Raw genomic sequence first — 10,654 nt, forward strand, 5'->3', positions numbered from 1 at the left:
AATAACTTAAATAAAAAGCAAGAGTAAAATGAAATAAATGAAAGGAATTAAAGAAAGGCAAGGAAAGCAACGTAGACATGCAATTCACACTTAGCACGTTGGATCACATAGGAGAAATGAAAATCAAGGAGATAGAGGTTACCTCCCTAGCAATTGGGCCCCAATGAAGTGAAATCACTTATTTATCCTCTAAAATAAAAGAAATGGTCAAGGTACCAATTTATTTGGGAAAATTAAAGGAAATAGGCAAACACAAGCTCACTTGATCATATAGCCCCTAAAGTCATGACTTGAGTGAAATTGAAACAAAGTATAGTAATTAATTAAAACAAACAAGTAATGAAGTTGCAAAAATTAAAGCTGCCAAGGACCAAATTGAGAGAATCATTCAATTGATTGGGTCATAGTAGAACAAGGGGAGACTTGGGGGGCCAAAGTGCAATTTTTAGAAAAACATTTCATGCATGCAACGGCACTTTCTTTGTTTCTGCTGATTTCTTCTTTCTGCAATTTTGCAGCTCATTGACAATCAAAGAAAATCAACCGAGGCTTCAACATCTCAGCTTTAAAGTCAGCAATATAACTCATAACTTCGACATCCCAACTGACAGGAAAACTTAGAGAGAGATCATGCAAATTCATGCAAGGAAGTGAGAAACATTCTGCAATGCAGCAAAGGAAACCGAGCCAAACAAAACAAAGACAAAGCAGCAAAATGCAGCAAAGGAAATCCAGCCAAAACTTCACTCAGAGCCACGGGAGTCCTTTTCCTTTTTAATGCAGCTAGTTACAATGAATTCATGGTACTGCAGCAAATCATCTTTTATTATATCCTTAACTGCCACACGGACGACACAATCCAAACAGCAAATGAGAAACAGGTCACAACAAGAGTGATAAGCTCATGAAGCTTGGGAACTTCAATGACTTCCGGTCACAAATGCAGTCAATGTAACTTGAACATCTACTAAGACTCAAACAGAAAATCAGGGAAAGAAAAGATTCGGCATATATTGCTGCAACATCTCAGCTCGACAGAAATAGAATTCGCTTTTCAAATGCAGAAAAAGACATGAAGCTTCTCTTCCGATTCCTCGGTTTTTCGGTGCAAGTGTGCAAAAATCTGAGCCAGGCATTAGACTTTGATCCTAAGCAACGAAAAACACAGAAGTTCAATTATCCAAACATGCGAACTTTTGGCAAGAATTTTTCTGCAAATTTCTGGGTTTCATTATGAGCAGGGAGACAATAAAACAAGTTCCTCAAATCCTAGCCAAGGTCCAGCAATGCAAAGGCAGATGGCCATCTACTAACGAGATTTCAGCAATGCAAAGGCAAAGGCAGCAATGCAAAGGCAGATGGCCAGCAACGCAACTTCAGAGACCAAAGAAAGAAAAACTTTAGCAACAAATCGAGAGTTTGGGCTTGTTGCAACAGCCTTGCTTATCATAATGGGTCTAGGGACAAAGGCAGGAGGCAACACTCATACGAAAAAACATCAAAGTCAGCCACATCCAACAAATACATGAACCAGTGACGATTACAATGAACGAATGTACGAGAGAATATTTCTGTTTCTGATGAAAATGGTGATGGTATCAAAAGCTCCAGAGAAAGCTTCTAACTTTACCATCAAACATCCCAAGTAAGTGAAGGAAACGGAAAAAGGAAGCGTCTTTACAAGTAAAAAATGAAAGGGAAGATGAGATTTGACCTTGATGTGTAGCAGACTCCAGCAGATGAACGGGGCGTATAGCTTCGCTTGAGCAGACCCAGGGAGCAATGGAAAACCTCAATCTTCCTTCGTCCTTCCTTATGGATCTTCCTTTTTCCAGATTTCTCTCACAGGCTCCCTCCTTGCTGCTTTGTTTCTGGTCTCTTTCTGTCTCGTCACTCAGCCTCTCTCTTTTGCTCTTTCATCAGTCCACAACCGCCACCAGAAACCATCCTCTGACCTTTTCCCTTTGTCTAGTTTTTGTTCGTTGATTCACTCTTCCCTCTTCCCGTTTCTTTTGCTCTCTTTTCAACCCTCTCGGTCTCTCTCCTCTCTCAGCTGCTGCTCCCAAAACCTCCTTCAGCTTCCCCAGAAACCCCCGTAGCCTTCTTCCCTTCTACAGCCGTCAACTGCCCTCTGTTTTATCCTCTCTCAAAACCTCCGTCAAAACCCCAGCTCCCTCTCACTTTTCGTTTTCGTTTCTCCTCTGCTAACAGCCGCCAGTCCTCCTCAGAATTTTTCCTCTCCGTCAGATAGAAAACCTCTCACGAACCCTTCTTACATTCTTTTTTCAGTTCCCCACACGGAAAACCCCCAGCTTTTCTTTTCCTTTTCCTCTGATGTTTTCTATCTCCCCGATCCTCTCTCCTGCTTGCGGCTGTTGTTCTTTCTTGTATTTATACCAGGCCAACCCTCACCTCAAGGGTGAGGATGGAAGAGGAGATTCCTCTTCAACCCAGGCCATCCGATGGCCATGTACCACTCTTCTTTGCAAGCTGCCAAAATACGCAGCTTGCATGCCGCGGCATCTTTTTTTTTTTTTTAATAATAACTTAACAAAAAATATAGATAACTAATTAATAAAAAATAACTAATGGAGAAATGCTAATTAAGATAAAAAATGAACTAGAAATAATAAATAGCAAAAATTGCAATTTTTCATTTTTTTTCTTTTCATCATTTTTCATTTTTCATCATTTTTCTCTTTTTTTCCTTTTCAAGAAAGCGTTGAATTTGAATAAAAAACAACTAAAGCATTATTTTGAATGCTTTTCTCTTCTTTTTTCTTTTTACGAGAAATTTCTATGCTAAAACTCCCCAAAAATAAAATAAAAATAAAAATAAAAAACTAAAAAGGAGTAAAACTGGACACGACAAAATAATAAGTAAAATAAATAGTAAAAAGAAATACAAATAAAATGGTCTCTACATTCTTAAATAAGTATGTAAAAAAATTAATTTCTAGATTACAAATAATTTTTAATTGTGCAAAATATTAAAATTATTGATGTTTTGCCAAGTTAAATTAATATTTCTTGATGTAGATTATTTTATTGCTTTTAATATAATTCTTTTGAATTTCCGATAGCTAATATTAAGTGTTAATAATGTTAAGTGGCAACGGAACTAGAATTAAAGACGAAAATCGATTTTAGGTCACAAACCCTTTTTATAATCACTTTTAGACGTTAAAATCTCGATAATTGAATTTTTGGCGAGATTAGCTATCACAGTAGACTATCAAATTTTCATTTTGCGGGTAAATTTTGGAAATTTGATTACGAGTTGAAACTTAAGTGGAAGGTCGGACAAGAGCTTAAAAGACCAAATTAGCCTTTCCTCCATCTTTCAATTCACCATGCAGCCATGGAACCTCCTTGGTAAGCTTCAAATCCAAGCATTTCCATCTTAGCCGGTTCCATTTCTCCACATCAACACTCAACCTTCCATCTTGCCGACTCACCGCCCACTACACACACTCTTACTACATACAGCTTCAATTCACCACAACACTCCATTTCCATTTCCTTCTCCTGCCGTGAACCGAGAGTAAAGTGAGAAGAGAGAGGGAGCCGAAGCTCTTATTTTCTATTCCTTTTCTCTTCTGTCCGTCAAGCTAGAAACAAAAAAAAAAAAAGAGATCTGTCTTGTTCTTCCTTCATTTCATCCGTGAGGCTGGTGAAGAGGGACCGAGAGCCAACACTGTACCCACCATTCCGTTTGTAAGCTTGAGCAAGGAGAGAGAGTCCGGTGAGCTTGCATTTTCTGAACTGTTCCGAGAAAGAGAGAGAGAGAGACGAGAGAGAGAGAGAGGGTAGTGTGCGAGCTATCTGTCTTCATCTCCTCCATTCACTGCCGAGCTGTTCATTTTCCCTTCCTCATCTTCAACCAGTTTGCGATCAGCCCAACAACCAACACCACAGCCTGCCCAAACTGAGCTCAGCCAGCTATACCCGAGTTCCTTAACAGAGCAGCTGCATGTGAGAGAGCTCTGAGCTGGGAAATGCATCTTTAATTTGTCAATTTGAGGTGATCTGAGCCTAGATGTGTGTTTAGCCAAATAAAAACTGGATGATTAAGCTTTGCATGAGGTTAATCAGCCTTGATTAAGCAAGAAAATCAAAGTGATACAGAATCTGCTTGCATGCAAGCCAACCGAGAAGACTTAGATGAAATTCTGGTTGGTTGGTGACCTTGATGATGTCTGAACCTGGCTTTGGATTAAAACTGATAGTCAATTAATTAATTGGTCATGCATGTTGCTGATTGAGCCGTGGATGAGAGAAAAAAAAACTGAATTTCTAGAGTTGCTTGTGAGTTAAGCTGGCCGTGACTTTCTTTTATGTTTTGGGTTAAATTTCTGGTTGATTTGTTGTAAGGAGTGATTGTTTGATGCCAAGAGCTAATGATCGATGAAGCTCTTGGCCATTTGAGTAATTTTTGCAAGAGTTGCATTTTTGGTGGAATTGTTTAAGTGATTTGGTCAAAAGGCACTTGGAAAAGTCCATGAATGGTGGTTTGGAATTGTTTTGATGTCATGGACTTCCTTTGTTTAACTTTGATTAGAATTGAACTTGTTAAGACCTAGGGCTAATGATTGATGAAGCCCTAGTGAAAATTGATGTTTGAATTGTGATTTTGCTATATTGGCAAATTGGAATATAATGTACAAGTGAATTGGAATCGTGAAGTCCGTTTTGGTCCTTTGAATTCGAGTACTTGTTAACCAAGCTTTGTTGGAATATATTGTCCTAGTATCAAGCTATGGGATTTGTGTATAGTGCGATAATGCTAAAATTCGAGTGTCGGGACTTTAAAAACCTTGCCAACTAGTTAATTCTTTCCTTTGCTTAAACTAGTCTTATTACTTTTAGGAAATGATTGCACTAACTTTCAAACTCTAAAATTTTTCGTAAAGCTGACCCTGGCTAGTTGTTTTAGAGGAAAATTGTCAAAAACACGAGATTTTAATAACTTTAAATGAAAGGCGGAGAAAACTTGTTTGGCAAGAAAACTTATTTAAAGTAAGTTGGTTCCGGTTTGCACCTCTAGAAAGAAAGTACCTTCAAAGAAACCATATGAAATACTTTATCACTTTTACTAGTTTTAATTCTAAGAGAATTGTGGATTTATTTTGAGAAGATAAACTAGTTATATACCGGATAATCTTTTATATATAAACCAAGAACTTGTATAGTAAAACTTATAGTTTTAAAACTTAGTCTTTTAGGGTTTAGCGAGGACGTGGACTTCGATTCCCAGCTTGACGTTTGAGCTTCACTTTTGGCGGGTGTCCTTACTTGTTCTATGTTTATCTTGTTAAGGCGCTTTCTTGACTTGTTATGTGATAATCGGATAGTGGTTTTCCTGATCCATCGAAATAAGTAGTGTGTACTTTATCGCGCTAGCCTTTCGAGTGGTGACTTGCTTGAAATGTTTTGCTCGAATATCTTGCTCGCACTAGTTAAGTACTGAGTGGGGGAATGTACCACACCTGAGGGTGGGAGGGCCTCTTATCCTAACTCAAGTACCAAAAACCTTGCAACTGTTGACTGGAGCGTGGACTCGTCAACTAAACCACCAGGCAGGGGAATTTACCACACCTTAGGGTGGGAGGGCCTCTTATCCTGACTTGGTAACCACTTGTTATGACGTCGTTCGGTGAATCCCTCGACTAGGCTATAAAAAGGTATACTCGAGTAATACCAAACTCTCTAGTGAGAAGAACGGGCCCGGTGGGAGTAAGTTGGTTGGAGCGTGTTAAGATAAAAAAAAGTACTACATGGACTTTAGATAGTGAGAGTTGACGGAGGGTCAACTGCGGTTAATTTTGATCAAGTTCGTGGAAAATGGCTCCTGAGAGCCCTGTATCCTACCCTGTGCTGTTATACGCTTTCCTACTTGTTGAATTTTAGTTTGGAGTTATTATTCGCTATTTGTATATATGATTGCATGTTCGGGTCACCACTGAGCTTTAGCTCACCCCACGTCACTTGTTTTCCTTAACAGGTTCTGGCATTTGAGAGACCTGAAGTCTGCCTTTACCTTTTATGAATGTTGTTTTGAATCAGACTATGTATCTTTCATCTTGGGTTGCCACTTGAAGCTGGAAAAGTGCAAACCCTGAGTTTTGTTTGGCTTGTAGGATTGTGTTTGAATTCTATGATTTCACTTTGTGGTTTGTAACATGTGAATGTAGTTGTGTTGCAAACTGATTGGAGGTGTACTTAAGAGTGGATGTTCAGTCGTCCAGTGGTAATGTGATCTCTGAAGTTAATGTGTTTCTGGTATTTTGGTTTTTTTTTTTAGGATTGGCTTGTTCGGGTGACGAGTTTTGTAATGGTTTAAGCTATACGTCGGGAAGGTTTAGCCAGTTTACTTACGTGAGTCCTGGCGAGAGCCAGGCAGACGACCCGCCAACCCTCTGGTTCACCTTAGGGAGAAGTGGGGTCGTCACAATTGGTATCAGAGCCTAGGTTAGAAAAATTATTTGAAAGATATATTAGATGTGATAGAAACCCTGAACCTGTTTAGAGTTAAGAAGTGAGATAATTAGACACATCTTAAGTAGTACTTGAGCAGGTTAGCTATTTAAGCATTAAATTTTGGATTTTGGTTATTTTGCAGGTATGAAAAACGGAAACGGACATGCTAATGGTAACGGATTGGCTAATGGACATGTAGAGCCTCTTAGGTCCATCTCCTATAGGCCACGAGGCGGAGGATCTCGTATATGTTACACACCAGCTGATAGGTACCCCCGATATCAGTGTAGGGTCACATATGCCTACCCTAACGAGTTAGTGCTGTCTTTAGACGACGAGCGTCGCCAGCTGAGGGACGCTAATCATACTTTGACCCAGGACGTTGAGGAGTTGAGCATCATGGTTGATACTCAACTTGACCGCATAGCTGATCTAGAGCAAAGGTTAGCAGCCGAGAGGGCTAGGTCAGAGGCTGCTCGTGAGGAGTTAGAGAGACAGAGGTCTCGGTTGACTTGAGTAGCTGAGGAGGTACGAGATAGGAGTGCTGGTATCATGGTTGACGCCACTATGATGATAGACGAGGTCATGGGTATCATTCAGGGTACTGCTCAGGCGGGTGTTGGGGAGGAGGACCTGGAGGAGGATTCGGAGGAGGACGTTGCCCCTGGCAGCCCTGCTGAGGGTTAGACTAGGTTTGATTTGCTTCTAACTAGGTATTCAGGGTTAGATAGGGTGACACTAATTTAGGCCATAACATTTTGTCTAGTTAGATGGCCTACTTTTGAGGCATTACATCCCTATTTTTGGTTTAAGGGTTGTTTGTATATATTTGTTAAACTTGTATGCCATACTTTCGGAAAGCACCCTAACTTGCTATTTGTATGAACCTCGGTACGTGAATATATGTTAAGTGCTCTATTTTCTTTTCCCTCAATGTTCATGTTGTTTTTTTTTTTTAAATAAAAATTAAATAAAAATAAAAATAAAAATAACCTCGCTTAATTGCTTTATTTTTATCACTTGGCATAACTAGGCTATGGATCGACAAGTTAGATGTGACGCCCCCGCTTCTCCCAAGGGCGAACCCTAGGGTATCGGCAGGAAGCCTGCCTAGCTCGCGCCAGGATTCGAAACACAAAGTTAAGAAAACTATATTAAACCAAAAAATACTATTCACAATATATTTAATGCCAAAAGAGTTCTATTTACATCTTCAAAAGTATCTATTCAGACCACCATATTACATTATAATAACAATCAACAGAAGGTGGACCCTAAGGTGGGTCCTTATACAAACCACCAAAACAAAAAGGAACATCTTAACCGACCAACTATTACAACTAACCCTAACTATACTAGTGGCAGTGTCCAAAAGTTTTTTCGCGTCGCCCCCTGCTAAGGAAAACAAAGGAAACGGGGTAAGCTATATGCTTTGTGGCGACCCCACTTCCCCCTGAGGCGAACCAAAGGGTTGGCGGGCCGTCTGCCCAGCTCTCGCCAGGACTCACGCACGCACACTAACCCAAATCCTATCGAAGAATAGCCTAACTATTACAATGTCGCTTCCTTTCAAAATAAGTCAACATGTACCACATTAACTTCAGAGACAACAAGGAACTTAAAATCGCCAATCTATGGCCCTTAGACATCACATGCTCTAGAACCAAGGAATAAGGTCGTTCGTATCTAGTTACATCAATCCATAATTCACAAACACAAATATATTATCCAACCTCCGAAATAGGGTTTACACATTTTCCAGCTTCAAGCGGCAATCCAAAAACAAAAGTACAGAATTCAAGTTAAAACACAATACAAGCCTACACAATAGCCATAATATTCGTTACATCCCATACGAGAAGAAAAGAAACATGAATAAGTCTCAGCGCTTTCAGTCTCCAGAACCTATTAAGGAAAACAAATACGTGGGGTGAGCTAAAGCTCAGTGGTGCCCCAAAACATGCAATCACATAAATCAAACAGCGGTTAATAATTTAAATCAAATCGAAACAGTTAGGAAAGCGTGTAACAGCACAAGGTAGGATACAAGGGCTCTCAGGAGCCATTTTCCACGTTTGATCAGATACCATCGTAGTTGACCCTCCGTCAACTTTCCCTACTTAATTTCCATGTAGATACACTTATTTTAAACCTAACCCGTCACCGTTCATACCTCTGCTTTGGGCCCAAACTTCATCTACCGACGCAGTATACTCGAGATATACCCGTAATAAAATTTTGTCGAAGGATTCACCTATCGACTTTATTGTAGATCGATTCAGATGTCGAGGGATTCACCCAACGACTCACTACATTTAGATTCAAGGTTTTTTGTTTTTGTAGATCGATTCAGATGTCGAGGGATTCACCCAACGACTCACTACATTTAGATTCAAGGTTTTTGTAGATCGATTCAGATGTCGAGGGATTCACCCAACGACTCACTACATTTAGATTCACGGATTCATTAGAGAATGTTTCACACATGTCACCACTCGAACGGCTAGTGCGATAAAGTACACACTGCTCACTTCGATGGATCAAAAATCATTTATTGCATTTTGACAATTATCACATAGCGAATTGATAAAGCGCTTAACCACATAACATAGAACAAGCAGGGACACTCACCAAGAGTGAAGTTCAGATATTGGATTGAGGATCGAATTCCGCGTCCTCGTAAAATCCTAGAATATCAGAATTTAAGCCATAAGTCTTCTATTGGAACTTTTGGCTTGCACATGTAGAGTTTTCTAGCATGTTGCTAGTTTACTTTTTCTCAAAATATTTTACTTGGAATCGAGCTTGTGAGAACCGTACAATATTTCTTATAATATTCCTGGAATACTTTTCCTCGAAGAAAATACTATTATTATTTTCTTAAAATAAGTCGGCAAGATATTTAATATCAAGGCTAGAAGTATACCTTGAGAAAAAGTTCCTTTGAGTGGCGGTGCTTGCAAAATCTTTGCTAAGGCTTTAGGGTAAGGTCTATTGAAAAATGTTGCTAGAATAAGGTTTTTCTTTTCTTCTTGCCAAGCAGGTTGCTACGTTTAAAACCAAAATGATCGAGTTTCACCTTTTAAATTTTCCTTAGTTCCGACTAGCCTTAAACGATTTATAACGAAGGAAGGAATTTGGAACAAAACTAAGGTTTTGAGTCTGGGAGAATCATTTCCCCAAATTGATAAGGCTAGTTTAACTTAAGGGATAAAAGTCATATTGCCCAAGTTTCTAAGGCAAAAATAGTAGACGCTATGTTTAGCAATATGATGCTAAATCTGTACCGTTCGAGACTTAAAGCAAAATATTTTTCATTTACTTAGTCAAGCGTTTACTTGGAGTCACAAGGTCGGTACAACTTCTCACATTTTCGATTCCAATCCAAAATCACGTTTTCTCAATATTGCACAATTAGAATTTAAACAGTAATAACACTAGGGCTCGTCAATTCTTAGCCCTGTGTTCCAACAAATTTATATCTAAGCATAAGCAGGAAAATTTACCAAGGCTTCGTCATTACTTAGCACTTGATAATCAGTACTTATATCAACTCACAGTTTCACAAAATAGTAGCACAGATTTCCAAACAAATTTCAGCAATTCAGTTATCCATGCAGGATGGGAATTCATAGAGCCCACCGTCAACAATTTCCAATAAATCAACCATCAATTCAAAAGTGGGAATTCGTAGAGCCCACCGTCAACAATTTCGACACATTATGCTCAAATGAAAATAATGTCGACCATTAGCTTTGCGAACCTTGGAATACGAGTAGAAATTGTTTCACTAGCCAGGCTTAAGCATACGTTTAGCAAGTACCTTCTTACCCTCTAATCCTTTGAAAATTTCAGGAACACCCTAGGGTCAAACCACAATTCAGTCAAGAGTTTGAACCACTAGTAATATAAGGTCCCAATCCGAATTCAAGTGGAGATTTAAAATGAAACAGGTCATTCATGCCAAACAGTTTACTTTGAAAATTCACCGACAGTAGTACACATGGAGTAAAAATACGAAATTTCTACAGGGCGAAGATCTATGATTCTAGTTTCAAATGCCGCTGACGGCGCCTTAAACGGATTTTCCTACCCCAAGATATAACCGTTTTATCGAGACTGGTCAGGGACTTCCGAAAATCTGGAGTTTCATTTTTCACTTATGAAAAACTCC

This window comes from Coffea eugenioides, unplaced genomic scaffold, assembly GCF_003713205.1.
Source record: "Coffea eugenioides isolate CCC68of unplaced genomic scaffold, Ceug_1.0 ScVebR1_2084;HRSCAF=3048, whole genome shotgun sequence".
Classification (NCBI taxonomy): Eukaryota; Viridiplantae; Streptophyta; class Magnoliopsida; order Gentianales; family Rubiaceae; genus Coffea; species Coffea eugenioides.